Consider the following 19064-nt stretch of genomic DNA (forward strand, 5'->3'; position numbering starts at 1 on the left):
GAGTTATTCAATTTGAGGCAAATTAGGGATATTGACCCAGTTATCAAGCACTAAAATCTAACTATAACAGAGATTATTTCAGTTTCCCTATTGTTAACCTTCAATTTCTATGTAGCAACAGATGAAACGCGCGCTAAATTAAAAGCCTGGTTTCTCTGATGAGTTGTTTTTGCTACAATGGAATGATAACAATGTGGTGACTGAAACTGTCAAATCTACCATAGATACTAGTTTGAAGTCGTCTATCTAGCTATTTGAGAAACAAAACTGCATGATACATGTATGAGGTGGGGCCTCTTGTTTTGGAATTGACCTGTATTTCAAGTTACTAAGATATATGTAAAACTAAAGATCTTACCAAGATGCATATGTTTAGGGATAGTTTTGTATGAATTTTATTCAAATAAATGCATTAACAAGTACACAATTAATGCCATTTGACTCTTCTTGATATTTACAATATTGATTCACGACATTCGACAAAAATATTATGTGTTGATAAGAAAGTTCACCATTTAGACAATATGATCGTTGATGTATCTGTTGTGGTTCTCCGCAAAGACAGAATTTTCTTGACAGTTTGAAACAGAAACTTGTGCCTACGAATCTAAATTTTGTATAAAACAGCACTGTTTAATGAAACGATAAAATCGATATTTCAATTGGACATGAAGATAAGATGAAATCATATCTGATTGAATCCGCTGGGTTAGTCTACATTCTCATTTTTTTATTAGCGCCATTTATACGTCAAGATAATCATATCGATCTTGGTAAAGAGAAAGGATACCAAGTGAGAATTGGAATTCACATGCCTATAGAAACGACAGTGGCAGAAAAAAAGTTTAAACAAAATACTAGACAGAAAACGCAAGATAGAGCAACATGTACCTGCAAACAAAATGCAGGGTCTGCAGTTGCTGCTCTACTGGTCAATATCTTTTTGAAAATTCATATTAGGTGATTAAGCATATTCTGTTCACAAATGTTTGAAAGACAGTTATTAATTGATGGTAGATAAATAACGGAACTAAAAAAGCAGAAGAAAAATGAAAGGTCCATTTCCTTGTTTTTGAGGTATGAGCCATTGAAAATTTGGCGGGAAATAAGTAGCTCTTATTTTCCCATATATTGAACATAAGCACCCTTTTTCTTTCAAAATCTATGAAAATATGACTAGGAGTTCATTAAATTTTCAAAAGTGGCTTTTTGATCTCTGTCTTATAATATTTGAAAAGAAAAGTAGGTGTTAGCGGGTAAAATTTTTGATAGCTCTACATAGATAATTCTAGAGGATTCCGAATATACCTTATACAAAGTCCAAAACAAGATTAGCGAACATCCTTAAGCAAGATATATGCATATAAAAAGTAAAATATCAAAAACGACGAACTCAAAGGAAAATTCAAAACGAAAAATCCTTTTATCAACGGCAAAATCAAAAGCTCAAATGCATTAAACGAATGGAAAACCACTGTCATATTCCTGACTTGTTATAGGCATTTCCTTAGTTAGAAAATTTTGGATTAACCCTTGATTTACAGCAAGCTAAACCTCTCTTTTGTATGACAGTTGCATAAACATCCATTATATTGAAGTTGGCTATTCTTTTATGAGAAACACAGTTGGACTAATTGGTTTACAATCATGGTATCTTTAGTGAGTTTTTATCAGAACTTGGCCATGGCAAATGCTGGTTGACATTTCGTTCCCTGGTACATCAGCCCAGTAATAAGTAGCACTCTTGTGCTGACAAGAGAAACCAGTTAGTTGTCTCGTTTGAATTGTTTTACATTTGTCATTTTGGGGCCTTTAATATCTGACTATGCGGTTAGGGTTTTCTCATTGTTGAAGGTCGTACGGTGAACTATAGTTGTTCATTTTTGTGTCATTTGGTCTCTTGTTGATTTTTTTTTTGTCTGATTGGCAATCATACCACATCTTCTTATTTTTATATCTATGTTAAAATACGTCTCAGCTCAACTGGAGTATACGAATATGTAGTTCCGGTAAATCAATATGTATTCATACGCTTATAAAATGTATACGCATCATTCTTTCTAATGTTTATATTGAGATTACAGTTAGAAAATTTAATTAGTTTTAATTTATATTGTTGATAAGTTGACAAGTTGATAGGTCGATAAGTTGACATTATAACTATTAAAATGAAATTGTAACAAACAGTTGACTAGTCGACAGGTTGATATTTTTTATTATAGAAATGAAAATACAATTATGGTTGACTAGTTGACAGGTCGACAGGTCGACAGGTTGACGATTTGACAAACTAGATATCATTATCGTTGACAGGTCGACAGTTGACAATTTGATATACATTAAAATACAATTATAATACACAAGTTGACAAGTCAATAGGTCTACAGATTGACAATTTTATAAATTGGAAAAACCAGTTACCAGGTTGACAGGTTGACAGGTTGACAGAACGGTTTTTCTGAAGAAAAAAAAATAATGCAGATAGTAATGTTGTATTTTCTTTTACAGATAGGATATGGACAGATATTTGCTAAATAAGGTAATTCTTATAACTGAAATGATAAAATAATAGTATCTGTATATAGTATGACACGATATCATTGTTGCATTAAAAAAAACATTTATATAGTATTCCGAATTTAAATGTGACTTAACATTTGTTTTATTACAATATAACTTTTATATATCCTTTTTTGATATGTCTCTTCTTTGATTGGTTGTTTTTTATTTTATTTTACGGTAAAATACGAATATTTGTCGTATTTAAACAAAAATTTGTCCCATAAAATCAAAATTGGTTTGACCTACCACTTACTTAAATGTTTTGCCTTGAAATATTCATACCAGTACCGGTCTTTAGAATGTAAACAAATTATTTAAATGTACGGCTAACCATATGAATTGGTACCTTGTCAAATATGTTAGAGTAAATAATTTCATGACTAAGTTGATGGTGAACATGAATGAGTTGTAGAAATATTTTGTATATGTGTATGTGTTTCGCTACTTATACATCCTTGGCTATAAAATATTTGAATTTGATCGTTCCTGGTGAAGGTGAAAAAAGATTTTTACAAAATACCGAATTCCAAGGAAAATTCAAAAAGAGGAAGTCCATCAAACCTGATAAAATGAAACTCTCGACTACATTAAACAACATAACCTATGAAAAACAACTGTCATTTTCCTGACTTTGTACAGGCATTACAGAAAAGCACTTCGGACCAGAAGAATTTATAAGTATTTATTTTCATTTATTTGAAACATTATACGGACCATCATAAAAAAACAGAGCAATTTTAAATTGGTTAGTTTTTTGGAATATTTTAATTTTATTTCAAACAGCCATGCCAAGAACACCGCGATAGGAATCGTTCCTCGGGTGAAATAACCTTTGAAATTTGAACAGAAATCTATTCAATGCAACCTTTTAGTGTTGGGTTAAACTGTTATAGAGCCAATAATGTAAATCATTAAATTAAAGTTATGATTTAAACCGAATGTGACTTATCATCAGACTATAACTTTTCATTAGCAACACACTTTTGGAATATACACTCCTTTCATACCACATGATGTACCTTAACGTTTTTAATGGGTTTCAGGTTGATTTTACCTAATTTTTCTGTCCAGTATTATGTTATATTTTATTTATCAGTGAATGGGTTGTATCTTTTTGATAACGTGTTTGTCTACCATTTTGCCTCAGTACACCTGTTCTAATTACCTATACAACTTTAAAACTCGGTTTCGTTAACATGTCCTGATCATTTATGACTTGGTAATGACTGATGGTTAAGCAAGTGATAGTAAACGAATAGATATAAAGCATTATAACTGACTCTGATATCAACTAAAGTAAAAAGGAAAGTGTATGAAGACAGCAATGCAGCAGTTAATGTGTACCATTTCCGATATCAAGACTTTATTCCGATTTTCGGTGGAGTTCATGTTGTTCAAACTTTAGTTTTCGGTCCAGTGATTTGAAAGCGGATGATTTTGTTTTTAGTGTTTTGTTTTGTATTTTGGCATAATGATGTCTGTCTTGTTGGTTACGATTCGTGCTCCTGTGATGAGTCGTATGTAGAGGATGAACGTCTGACATACTCTATATCATGCCTGGTATCTTTGATGAGATTTTAAAACCACTGACTGTCATTAGTGGTTGACGTTTTGTACCCGAGGGAATAACCAGCCAAGTTGTTAGCTCTTTAGTTTTGAAATATAATATCTGGTACTAATACGTTCATTTTTTGTGAATCAACTTTTTATAAAATGTTGAATTATTCAAAACACAGATGCTAGTTTACCCCTAAGCATAGATTGCTCTAGAAAATAATAAAACAACATGTTATAAATTTCATGCGTCCGAAGCGCTTTTCTTGATTTACCTTAATAAGGAACGCTCAAAGCCAAGAATGTATAATAACCTAAACAGTGAAGAGCTATATGAACAAAAGGACCTAACAACATAGCCACATTTTTCTAATGTAAACTTTGCCTAAGGGAGTCGAAACAATAGTTTTTATAATTTCAAAATTTGTAAATGGACAATTTTAGAAAGGTTTGTTATAAATGATGCCAGTGATTTGACCTTCAATTTGTTTTGATTCATGGGAACTGATGAATCATATATGAACAAAGCACGTGTCTGGGGTACCCCATTATTAGCCTGGTATCTTAGGTTTTGTGTTAAATATTGACGATCAATATGAATACGCCAAGATAGATAGAAACTTAAAGGAAACATATGTAAATAGTACTGATTGTATATTCATCATCAGTGCTACAGAAATTTCTTTAAAAATGAATTGTGTGAGTCATTGTTCGTTTCTGATGTTTTTCGCCAAATACAAATAAGATAATGTTTTCCTTAGGTAGAATATCCTTAATATTTCGAAACGTTTAAAATTAACTAAGCAACATATTTCTAATTATGACTTATCAATGAAAATTCATGTCAAATAAGAAGTGCTGATTGCTGGGCTGGTGATACACTCGGGTGAATGTATGTATGTAGAGATTTTAACCGATATTCTCAAATTTTATTCTGACATGGAATTTATCTGTTAGACATTCCATTAAAAAAAAAACAAAATGACATTATTTCATACAAAATATTTATTGTTAAACCAAACAATACAAACCTAAAATGATTTCATCCATTGAAAATCGAAACAAATTTTCTAGAAAGGAAATATAACTCTAATACTTGATCACGCAGATCTTATTGTCATGATAGCCATTTCCAGCTGTCTTTTGCAATATGTGTCGAATATTAAGCCAAAATAAAAATGTCCGTTCTAGCTGTAATCGTTAGATGGAAAAAGTAAAATTACAAAAATACCGAACTCCGAGGAAATTCTAAACGGAAAGTTCCTAAGCAAATGGCAAAATCTAAAGCTCAAAAACATCAAACGAATTGATAACAAATGTAATATTACTGAATTGGTACAGGCATTTTCTTATGTAGAAAATGGTGGATTAAACTTGGTTTAATAGCTAGCTAAACCTCTCACTTGTATGACAGTCGCAAAAAATTTCATTATATTGACAACGATGTGTGAACAAAACAAACAGACATAAAAGGTAAAAATGTCAAAAATGTAGTTTATAAAAGAGTTGAATATATCAACAGGAAATTCAACACTAATAAGTCATAGAGAAACTGACAACGCCATGGCAAAACAACGACAAAACTACGAAATGAAAAACAAGTCTATAAAAGACTATAAAAGAAAACTAAAGGCTTAGCAACACATACCCCAAGGGAAACCGAGGGGTACATCAGTCAACATTGTGCTATAATCCTAATCACTACAAAAACAAGCAAATATGTCAACAAAGACAAACAAAAAGACATATAGACAAAGCACATTAGCAAAAACGAAAGACAAGAATACAAAAATTTACCATAGCACAACAACACAATGACGGGATGTACAAGTACCGAGCCAAATCAAATAGATACTGCCAAAAATAGGCTAAACAGTAAAAGTAATACATTACAAACACAAATAAAGAATAGCATAACACGTTAGTAAGATGATAAACAACGTCAGTACCTAGAATCTATACTTCAAGACCATCGTGTATTATTTGTGAAGTTGATACGGAATATTTATCAACAAGGTCTTGGTATCTTCCGATGAACTTTGTTAGAAAAAGGACGAGACGTTCTTTGACATACCCACGGTTCATCAACTTTCTGCTCAGACACTGGTGACGTTGTACAACGTCTGAATAGCAGCTGCAAGCTCTTGAATACCGAATGAGTTGGGAAATGCATATCCCATATGCAGGTGAAGTTTGTATATTGCTACTAAGGTGGGGGAAATTGATAATTTCAAAATTAAAATCGTCTCGTTTGTCATAGATTCTGGTACTGAGATGACCGTTTATGTGAAATTCGAGGTTTAAGTCTATAAACGAGGTAGCGGAAGCCGTGTCTGTTGTTTCTTTAATTTCTAGTTTTGGGGGATATTTAATGGAACCCAATCAGAATAGTTTGGATTGTTAATGGAAATACATCATCAATATATCTGAATGTAAAATTAAATGATCTGGCATCTTTGATCTTCTTGTTTTTGACAAGTGTCTGAAGGAACTCCGACTCATATGAAAATAATAATTGAGAATGGAAACGGGGGATGTGTCAAAGAGACAACAACCCGATGAAAGAACACACATTAGCCCAAGGCTACCAATGGGTTTTTAAAGCAGCGAAAAAATTCCCGCACTCGGAGGCGGGCTTCAGTTGGTACATTATCAATAATGCTCACTAGTTCATCGAAATGGACTACACCCTAAACTTCGAAACAAATAAAGATACATACATGTCCACAAGTGTCGTGTTTTAGCTATGCCATTCCTGAGTGATTATTTCTTTTTAACACATATTTGAATGTTTTATAACGAATACGAATTGACCTCTTACTTATTCAGTTAAAAGAGTATTATTTTCTAACTGTCCATTACGTAATGGCCGATTGAACCTGTAATATTCCTACAATGCGCATTATTTCTCTTAATACGTTTATTTGGCTTTATCTGACATGATATCTAATTGTACCTGTTATCAGATGTTAATAAATTAAAACATTGGTCTGCAGATTATTGGTAAGTAGGTAAATTATATCGGCAATTGGTTAATCACCGATATTTATCAGACTAGTCAAAAGAAGGACTTTAAATTGTTTTGACAAGAATTTCTAAGATGATTGTTTTATGTTCACAAATGACTTGACCTATAATGGTTTACTTTTATAAATTGTAACTTGGATGGAGAGTTGTATCATTGGCACTCATACCACATCTTCCTATATCTATTTTTTTAATTTTTCAATGTATTACACATTTGCAACAAGAATTGTGCTACTGTCTTTTGATTCCAATAGTTAATACATGTATCCCAAACGTTCCGTTTTTTGGAAATATACATAATCCATTCTGCCTTGAAGTAAACTATAGTTTTGTCCTTTAAAAAACAATATATGGATAAAAAAGAGGCGAACGATACCAATGGGACATTCAAACTCATAAGTCGAAAACAATCTTACAACGCCATGGCTAAAAAAGAAAAAAAGACTAATAGACAAACAATAGTACACAACACAAACATGGAAAACAAAAGACTGTGCAACACGAACCCCACAAAAACTGGGGTGATCTCAGTTGTTACGGAACAGTAAGCAGATCCTGCTCCACACTTTTCAACCATCGTGTTGCTCATGTTAGTACAAACACTCAAAATAACGAGTTTCCCCAAATATGAAAACTGTAATAATACTGATAATGTCTTAGTGATCAATTAAAAAAAATCAAAGGTTTTATGTGACTCCGACAAATCACTTGATTTTATGAAGATCAACAGCATTACATATCTGATATTCTTAAAAAAAATAATGGAGCGTTCAAACAAAACGTTTAGAGTCTTTCGTTGTTTTTTGTTTATCGCAAATAATACGAAGAATGATTAAATATAACACTTTTTATTTGGATCTTTTTATTTGTATTTAATCCCGTCTTTTTTTATTTCTCTTATACGTCCGTTTCACAAGAAGATAACGGTTTGCTTATTTATCCCAAGTACCTCAAGTCACTATTGGTTTCTGTCGGGGTATGTGTTGCTAAGCCTTTATTTTTCTTTTATAGTGTTTTCTAAACTTGTTTTTCATTTCGTAGTTTTGTCGTTGTTTTGCCATGGCGTTGTCAGTTTCTCTATGACTTATTAGTGTTGAATGTCCTGTTGATATTGTCAACTCTTTTATAAACTACATTTCAGATGCTCAGCCGCCTTTCCATATTATGAACATCGTTAAACTACTGTTGCCTTTATTTGTCAGAGTATACATGAGTTAAACATTAATTACACGCGTTGATATCAGCTTGAATGGAGATTGTGTTTTAAATCATATCGTAGCACTATTGTTGGACGCTGTGTATACTTTAACCATTGGCTTCGGTGCATATGATACAAACTTAAGACTTCTCTTAAACAAATAAAGGTGTATTGATGATGTACGGAGATTGTTAATTAGAAACAAGTTGATTTACAGGCGAATTGATCGTCTTGTTTGAAATGTATGAAATTTGATAGTTATTGCGTGCACATACCTTCTTACTTTTAATCTCTCTAGTGTAGTGAGTAGCAAACTTTTAGGATAAAGTATAGAGATCTATCGAGATGAAAATAAATGCTTTACACTAAGGTTGTCTATCGTTCTAACAAGGTAGACCAGAAAACATACCGGACAATATTGCATTTGTAATTGATACTTTAGTAAAAATACATTATTCCGATTTGATTATACTGGGTAATGGAACATTTAAAATAATTCCGCTGAAACCGGTGCTAGGGGGCCGTCTCAAACTTGCAGTGATGTGAAAACTTTCTTTTGCTCCGTATTGAAGGCATCAGAGTGATTTTGAGATGAAGAACAGCAATAAAAGCGCTATTTCTTTGTTTTTGGTTTGTCGCTTTTTTGTGCTTGTGATGATATTTTATCATGGATGAATACCCCATGTCCCTTGTTTTTCTATTATATATGGGTTTATTCTCTTACAGGATCTCTTTTACGCAGCTGAAGCCGGAGATTTAGAAAAGGTCAGATATTGTCTTGCCGAAGGTGCAAATATAAACAGCCGACACGGCTTGGTGAGGATAATTTCATAGACAGCTTAGTTAATTAAAGAAATTGTATTGCGCGATAACAATATAACAAGCAATAGGCAGAGAACAATGCATGCAAAGAGTATTACCCTTCATTGCTCCCTACAATTCATCTACAATTATAATTCTTTTTAGATTTCGTTGTTCTTTGGATGAAGTGTTGATTGAATATACTAATGGTTATGACTTGCAACAGTCGCTTGTAAGTGTAAATGGTGTATAGATTTTATTAAATTAGGAATAGTCAGATACTTGTTCTTAATGTTTCTCCATTTTTCATGAATCAATATCGACTTAGTTTATCTTTAACATACTAAATTTTCACCTTTCAAAAACGAATATTTAGATTATTCTACTCAATTACCATACGTATTGGTCACCGACAATTGTTTTTTTATATACATATCTTAGTCAATTCCATTATCAAGTACAGCAAACTTTTTGTTGGAGTCTTTCAGATATATTTGTAAGTTTGTTAGATTTTTTAGTCAGTTCTATTATGTGTATAAGTATCTGTGAAGTTTGTCTTACACAGTCTTACTGGATCCAAATTATTGTCACATTAACCTATTATGTATGTTTGGGTTGCTCACTCAATTTTGTCAATATAGTGGAAGTATTAACAGCTGTCATATAAATAGGATGTTTGGCTAGCAATAAAACTTGAGTTAACCCTTCCATTTTCTTAAGAAAATGCCTGTACCAAATCAGATATATGACAGTTGTTTTTTTCTTTGTATTCACTCGTTCCGTTTGGGTGATTGCGTTAGTTTTTTTTTGTTATGGACTTTACCGTTTTTTAGTTTACCTTTAGAGGTCGGTATTTTTTATATACTGTTTTCTATACATATACTGTGTTACATAAAAAAATCATATTTTCTGTAACCGATATTTTTAATGCCTATACATTCCGGGTGCGGGAATTTCTCGCTGCGTTGAAGACCTGTTGGTGACCTTCTGCTGTTGTCTGTTCTATGGTCGGGTTGTTGTCTCTTTGACACATTCCCCATTTCCATTCTCAATTTTATGCTTCTTTATTTTGTGATATTGAGGTATAAAATGTTTGTGTTTATTTAATTTTGAATACTTTGATGTAACACATTTTATGTGAGAGTTTTAGTCTTTTCATAGAATGTACTCTTATGATGGATATATTTTAGTTTAAGTACTTAATTTGAATTGCTACATAGTACATGGTAAAGACTCTTAAGATATGTGTTGTTAATTTGTTTACAATTCTAATCATGGATTGTAATTCTTGTTCTTTTTGGCAATATAAAGGACTTTTAACCATTTATAGCTACATTGTAAACATTAAAGATTATCGTTCCGAGCATACTCGACTTAGTGATCAGTGATATGTAAAACATTTCCACTGACCTGACGGTTTGATTCCTATAACTCTAGAACGACAAACCCAACAATTTCATAATGTACCAAAACCAATGTTAAAGAAAGACAAACAAGAGTGCACCTGCTGATACGTCTAGCTGCTGTATTCATTACGATTAAATTAATAAGTCTAGGCAAAGTTTTACTTCAGGTACCATAAGCAATGATCATTGGTAATGAGGTCAAGGTCTGATCAACACTACCACACTGACTTTTACACCATTTAATGTTCCCATACAAGAAATATAGTTGGCCTACAGCTTATAGTATCAGAGCGGAACAGACGTTTAAAACCAGGAACATTTAGTATTGACCCATGCACCATGAAAATGAGGTCAAGGTGAGATGGACATGCAGCTTTACAATCATAAACAACATATAGCGTACGAACTGTTGCTAGTAATTTCTGAAATAGGCATACACAATTAAAACTAGATATTAACCACTGAACCATGACAAGAAGGTCAAGGTAAGAGGGAACACATAAAGTGATCTATTGCTTACAGTGTATGAGAAACAGAGTTAGCATGCAAACTTAACATAGCACACTCCTGTATATGAAGTCAGTATAGTGTGAACATGCACGAGCATTACGTATCAATTGAGATATGTAAACACCATACGACAGAGCAGAGGGTATGTTACTGCTGAGAAATGGGAAATTGATAATTGGGCCGTTTGTCATAGATTTTAGTGTGAAGTCGTCCATCTGTGTCAATATTGAGGAAAAGATCAAGGTATGAAGCAGTCCTCCTTGTATCAGTAGTATCCTTAATTTCATGTTCACAGGGATATATGAGAAGCAAGTACTGACTGAAATATGGGTTTTTCAGTGATACAACATCATCAATATATCTGAAAGAAAAACTAAAAGAATTTCGAAAGGTGCCTTTTCTTTTTGTCTTTTAGAAGGTTCTGGATGAATCCTGCTTCATACGAGTACAAAAACAAGTCGGCCAGAAGGGGTGCACAATAAGTACCCACTAGAATACCGACTGTCTGTTGAAATATCAATCCTCCAAACTCAACAAATATATTGTCGATTAAAAAGTCCAGCATTTTGATAACATCATCTTCACTGTATTTTCTGATAGAATCAGTGTTGTTCTTCATAAAAAATAAAAATAATTATAACCCAAAACAAGAAATTTATACCTACGATTCCCAATTTTATAGAAAAAGCTCTGTTTAATGAGATGGTGAAGTCGATCTTACAATTGGGCATGGGGAAAAGTGTAAAGCGTAGAAAAATCAAAGATCTTAATGTTGCTGCAAAATTGCAGAGATTGTGATCTAAGATATAGCAGAAGAGCTTTAGAATTTTTGAGAATCCACATCTGATTGACACCGCTGGTTGAATATATCTCATCACAATATTGTTGAAGGTTATCTTTTACTGTAGAAAGAATAGTAGTCAACACTTTAGAAAGATGTTTAGTCGAACATCTTGATGATCCAGCTATGTATCGTACATTATACGGAGTTTTGTGAAGTTTTGGTATCCCGTATGATGATGGCAGATTTTCTTCGTTTTCTTTGATGTTAATACCAGATGAAAGAAGGACAGATTTGTAATTTTGTAACATTTCATCCTTTGTAATGATGATAAAGAATATGTAGGATTACCAGTTGTGCTGTTTATTCCAGGCTCTTTTGTGAGACATTGCAAATAATAATTTTTACATATGAAGACAATTTTATTGGAGGCTTTATCTGCTGGAACAACGACATATTTGTCATGCAAAGAGGATAAAGCATCCACAACCTCCGTTACATAGGACTGTCACAGTAAATTGTCTCGGATCTATTGCGGGTGAAAGAAAATTGTTCAGTTTTTATGCTTACATCGTTTGACCTAAGCTGGGTGCATTATAAGACATTTAAGCAAGTGTCATGGCAATATGATTAAATTCTGACGTTTAATCCACCATTTTTACATAAGGAAATGTCTGTTCAAAGTCAGGAATATGACAGTAGTATTCCATTCGTTTGATGTGTTTGTGATGTTTATTTTGTCATTTGATAAGGGACTGTCCGCTTTGAATTTTCCTTGGAGTTCGGTATTTTTGTTATTTTACATTTTATATATTTTTCCAACAATCAAGTTGGACTTACATTTGAAACAACAATTCCTTAAATTAAGTATAATGAGTTCATTGAAACAGATTCCTCTGTTGATGCATTAGATCTGTAACAATTGTTCATGTCTAATTGTAACAAGCCTGCGTATGCAAAAAAGAGAAGTGAAAGAATCGAAGCGTAGACTCTAATGGAGACTTAATTAACATAAATTATCATTATTCGTACTTTAATATTCGTACATAGTAGTTTACTATACATGGAATGCAACATGACAAATAGCATAACATATGTATATAAAATCATAATTGGAAAAAAAGACGTTTGGTAACTTTAGCCTCATACACGTATGTATATATAAAATGCATACAGAACTTATTTTATATGTTGCAAAGATCAGTGTGTTATTTCTATATGCCATACTAGAATAACACACGCGTATCTTCTAAAAAATGAAGTTAAATATTACTCTGAATGCAAAAAAAAAGGCAACAGTAGTATACCGCTGTTCAATAGTCATAAATCGATTACGCTTAAACAAATCCGGGTTACAAACTTAAACCGAGGGAAACACATCAACTATATTAGGAAACAACGGTACAACAGAAACACTGAACTGCAACAAAAACAAACGCTAACATACATAGATGGTTCATTTTTGAAAGAATATGGAATATATTACAAATAATGCAAATATGTTGTTTCAGTTTAAAATGATTAAATTTTTTATCACGTTGTCTTTTTGTTGAATTTTATTTGCAAATACGTAATTTTGCTTTAAACTTGAGTTATAGTATATGAAGGGTCTTATGTCTAATTTAAAAAAAACTACCTCGGCTAAAATATTTGAATTTGCTGAGGTTGAGTTAAGCAAACTACAGTCAACCAATCAATTTGTCATGTTCTTCCAAGGAGTTATCCGTTTAATAGAACAACAGCAGTGAAGACAGATCTCACCACATGATAATTGTAAAGAATTTGAAGATGGAATAAATGCTAAGATCTCCTAGGAGGTAGTCGGCATTCCTATGGGCACCAACTGTGCGCCTCTCCTTCTTAATTTTTCTAAAATTCATATGAGTCGGAGTTTCTTCAGACTCTTGTAAACAAAAGTAGATCAGACCAGCTATATGTTCTAATTTTAACTACATGTATATTGATGATGTTCTCTCAATTAACAACTCAATTTTGAATCTAATTGGATCACATTATACAAAAGAAGATGTGGTATGATTGCCAATGAGACAACTCTCCACAAGAGACCAAATGACACAGAAATTAACAACTATAGGTCACCGTACGGCCTTCAACAATGAGCAAAGCCCATACCGCACAGTCAGGTATAAAAGGCCCCGAAAAGACAATGTAAAACAATTCAAACAAGAAAACTAACGGCCTATTTTATCTACAGAAAATGAACAAAAAACAAATATGTAACACATAAACAAACTACAACCACTGAATTACAGGCTCCTGACTTTGGACATACAGAATAAGGCGGGGTTAAACATGTTAGCGGGATCCCAACCCTCCCCTAACCTGGGACAGTAGTGTAACAGTACAACATAAGAACGAACTATAAAATCAGTTGAAAGAGGCTTAACTCATCAGATGGATAAAAATAGAAATACTACAAATACAAGTGGACGTGGCTGGGTACTTGTACATCCAAACAACAAAAAAAAAAATAAGTACAGATCTGAGAGTACTCGCAGTTACTGACTGCTAGTTCAAAGCTACTAACAACTAATACAAAAAATCATGCATCTAAGACTAAATTATCAATCCGTACACATCCAACATCCAATGAATTTAGTGTAAAGACGTCATAAACAGTCAGAGAAAAACATGACCTTGTGCAATGCCAAGATACAGGTATCGACAGATTGTAGATCCATGAATGTGTATATGTATATAACAATAATATTTAGTTTGCTTTTAATTTACTGATAACAAAATCAATATTAGTACCAATAAAAACACTATTTAATGATCTAATTACAGTGTTGAATTGGTAACTTTTTAGAATAAGTTTATTTAAAGGATCGATAAGTTTACCAGGATCGTTTCTAAATTTCCGGGCACGGTAAACAATATTGGCGTAAAAATGAGGATGTGCAATCCCGTTTGAAATAAGTTATCTACAGGTGCAACCAAACTTCAAAACCAAATCTTTATATCTGTGGAAGAATTTAGTAAAGGTTTTAAGTAATTTGTGGTAACGAAATCCCTGGCTTAATAATTCACCAGTAATACATAGATTACCTTCGTTAAAATCAAAAAAATTAAATCATAACAGACACGGGCATAGCGAACGAGTTGTGAAATATAAACACCGTAAGATGGTGCCAAAGGAACATCACCATCCAAAAAAGGAAAATTAACAATAGGGAACGAAAAATCGTCCCTTTTGTCGTAAATTTTAGTGTGGAGTTTCCCGTGTAAAACCGAAATATCTAAATCTAGGAAAGGACAGTTGTTACCGTTTAAATTTGATTTATTTAAAGTAAGTTCCTTTGGGTAAATGTCGGCAGTATATTGAGAAAATTCTTGATTATTTAACGACAAAATATTATCAAGATAACGGTAAGTGTTGTTGAATTTTGTATACATTTCTGAATTAGAGATTTCAAAAACCACAGAGACAGTTTCCTGTATCTCATATTTTGATATATACCTCGAATGTGACTACGCTGGTCATCTCAGTACCAGAGTCAATGACATACAAGAAGATTTCGATTTTGAAATTATATATCTTCTTCATTGTAGAATGCTTAGCAGCATTGTATCACATTTACCCGCGTATGGTGTATACATTTCTCAACTTATACGATTTTCAAGAGTTGCAGCTGCTATTCAGACTTTGTAAAACGTCATTGGTGTCTTAGCGAAACATTTATGAGCCATGATCTCAAAAGGTTCCTCGAAACGTACCACGATCTTAAACACAAATATTCAGTGTCAACCTCACAAATAATACAGGATGGTCTTGAGTTATTGATTTCAATGTGTTGACGTTGTGTATCATGTCATTACTTTTGCAGTTTTCTGTTTATTTGTATTCTTACTATTATGTCCCTTATGGTCGTATAACTCCTGACGTGACTATGCATATGTTGATACGGCTTCGTTTTTTTTTACTTTGTGGCTTTCCTGATTGTGCTGGATCTGGAAGGGTGACACGGACGCATGACATTTGAATAGCGTGATTTCATTTTGTTTAACCATGTATTTCTATTTTACTTAAACCATACTGTATCGGGAACGTGTGTATATGTCGCGTTTTTTTATGTTTGATTATAATGTAATACATTTTATAAACTATCATCTACAAACGCTTGTTGTTTGTTGACGTCTTTGATAGATGTATCTGTTTGTTTGTCTGGATTTAACAAAAAATTAGTTATACTGTATATATTTGATGTATGTATACAATATGTGCTGCTGGATCCCAATTATTGTCACGTTAACTAAGTTTGCCTGTTAGGATTGCTCACGCAATATTGTCAATATAATGGAACTATATACAATTGTCATATAAGTGGGAGGTTAAGCGAGCTATAAAACCACATTAACGCCACTGTTTTCTTCGGAAAATGCCTATACCAAGTCAAGATTATGTCAGTTGCTGTCAGTTAATAACGTCGAGAATTTGGTTTGCCAGGTTTTACGGACATTACCTTTTTGATTTTACCGTGGAGTTCGATATTTGGATTAGTAAAATCTCAGTTATCTGTATTGGTATTTGCAAAATACTGCCTTTGTCAGTACTCCATGGAACAATGTGTGCAAGCATAGGTCTGTATTTGTTTGTTAATGCCTGTTAATGGTATAGGTTGGTGGATGTATTGTGCCTATGTTTACGTGCTTGGTTTAATCAATATTTTACACATTTGCAGTCATTAACGGTTTCTATCGTCATATTGTTTTACAATAAGAAAAGGCTGTATAAACGAGTGATCTTGATCACTTCGTCTTTGTATACCTACAGCAGACACGTTTGGTTTCCGGATTCTTTAAAAAACGAATAAATGTAAACATGTAACCTTCATATTTAAGTTGTTTATATTTAAGTAGTATTCAATTAATCATATATGGGATGTACCATTACCTTACAATATATAGTTTAGGTTCGTATATTCCAACGTATGTTTGTATTAGCTTTAGGCACGTTAACATTTCTATTCATTGTATGACTGCGACTTTGTTTTACACATACATATTGTAGCCGTTGAAAATAGAAAAGGAGAACTGACAATAGTCCAATTGTTACAAGGAAATACAAGTTCAATAATTGGCTTTCAAAAATCGGATTTGAGCGTTCTTGATGAAGGAAAATCAAGAAATTCGCTTCGGAAGCATGGAAATTTAGAAAGTATCGCTTACCTTTTTTTCTTACTGTACATAAGGTTTGAAACAAAATTCAAGTTGAAAAAAAAAATGATGTTAAAGTGAATACATAGTCTAATCTTTATGAATATAAGACATGGTAAGATTGTCAATGAGAGAACTTTCCGCTACGATACAAATGTCGTAAATGTTAGCAGATTGTTTGTTTTTGCAATATTATTTTGACAGTTTTAACTATATCTTATCTTATTTCGATTTCCTTGACTGAGACCTCTTTCTCGAAATCTGCCCGTAATGAGATCATTTGTTATACTATGAGTGTGATACAACTTACCATGATATTGTTCGTTTATTTGTTTGTCGGAGTATAAAGCTTCATTCAGTGATATTGATTATGCCATGGCGACCAGTCTTTGTTGGTGAAGGAAGTTGGAATTTAAAGACAGAACATCCGACTTTCTTGAAAACTGGCAATCTTTGTCAATTTAAAAGGAATTCGAATACACATCACCATGAGCATGTTTTATGTACAGAAGTTATTAACTTAATCCATATGAACAGTTTCATCAAAAATGCGATTTATAAAAATGGTTTTGAAATTCATTAATCTCAAATTGTTGGCCAATGCTTTCTTTTGTACTCTAATTATTTGTATGACATATTTTTTTATACCTCTGTAGGATAACACGAACATTGCCATGTTTTTTTTTTAGTATGATGGTACTCCCTTACACGCAGCTGCTGGAGGTGGATTCATCAACATTGTTAAATTGTTATTAGAAAGAGAAGATATAGATCCTAATAAACAAAATGAGGTACGGGATGACGTTTTTATACAGGATTGTCCAACTTTGTTAAATCTACCATGAAAATCAAAGAAGAGGAATACTACAAATAAAAAAAGATAGGGTAAAATAGATTGGTCGGATGGTATAATTGGTAAATCTTTTGAGACATAAAACAAGGAAGAAAAATGATGTTAAAATTACAAATATCCTGATATATATGAAAAAAAAGAAAATGTGATATTATTGCCAATGAGACAACTTTGAACTACGTAACAAATGACGTAGTTGTTAGCAGATTGTCTGTTTCTGCTATTTAATTTTGACAGCTTTTAACATCACATCTTATTTCGATTGCCTTGACTGAGACCTCTTTCTTGAAATCTGTGCGTAATGATACCAACTGTTATACTATAAGTGTGTTACACAAAGGCAACAGTAGTATACCGCTGTTCAATAGTCATAAATCGATTTAACTGAAACAAATCCGGGTCACAAACCAAAACCGAGGGAAACAACGGAACAACATAAACACTGAACTGCTACAAAAGCAAACGCCAACATACATAGAAACGGACTATTTGTCAATAACTGCCATATTCCTGACTTGGTACATGACATTTTAAGAAAATACAACGTACCGTGATATTGTTCGTGTATTTGTTTGTTAGAGTTTAAAGCTTCCTTCAGTGATATTTATTATACCATGGCGACCAGTCTTTGTTGGTGAAGGAAGTTGGAATAAAAAGACAGAACAACCGACTTTCTGGGAAACTGGCAATCTTTTTTAATTTAAAAGGAATTCGAATACATATCACCATGAGCATGTTTTATGTACAGAAGTTATTAACTTAATCCATATGAACAGTTTCATCAAAAATACGATTTATAAAAATGGTTTTAACATTCATTAATCTCGAATTGTTGGCCAATGCTTTCTTTTGTACTCTAATTATTTATATGACATAGTTTTTTTTTGTATACCTCTGTAGGATAACACGAACATTGCCATGTTTTTTTTATTTTAGTATGATGGTACTCCCTTACACGCAGCTGCTGAAGGTGGATTCATCAACATTGTTAAATTGTTATTAGAAAGAGAAGATATAGATCCTAATAAACAAAATGAGGTACGGGATGACGTTTTTATACAGGATTGTCCAACTTTGTTAAATCTACCATGAAAATCAAAGAAGAGGAATACTACAAATAAAAAAAGATAGGGTAAAATAGATTGGTCGGATGGTATAATTGGTAAATCGTTTGAGACATAAAACAAGGAAGAA

General features: G+C 32.7%; 1 long non-coding RNA gene across 1 annotated transcript; it reads left to right on the forward strand.

The window, feature by feature from the left end:
- The first annotated feature begins 2506 nt into the window (after positions 1 to 2506).
- Positions 2507 to 17802, forward strand: LOC127699897 (uncharacterized). The gene is made up of 3 exons (XR_007981281.1): positions 2507 to 2539; positions 9068 to 9157; positions 17707 to 17802. It is a non-coding gene; the product is annotated as an uncharacterized LOC127699897 (long non-coding RNA).
- The last annotated feature ends 1262 nt before the right edge of the window (positions 17803 to 19064 follow it).

This window comes from Mytilus californianus, unplaced genomic scaffold (genome assembly GCF_021869535.1).
Source record: "Mytilus californianus isolate M0D057914Y unplaced genomic scaffold, xbMytCali1.0.p SCAF_43, whole genome shotgun sequence".
NCBI lineage: Eukaryota > Metazoa > Mollusca > Bivalvia > Mytilida > Mytilidae > Mytilus > Mytilus californianus.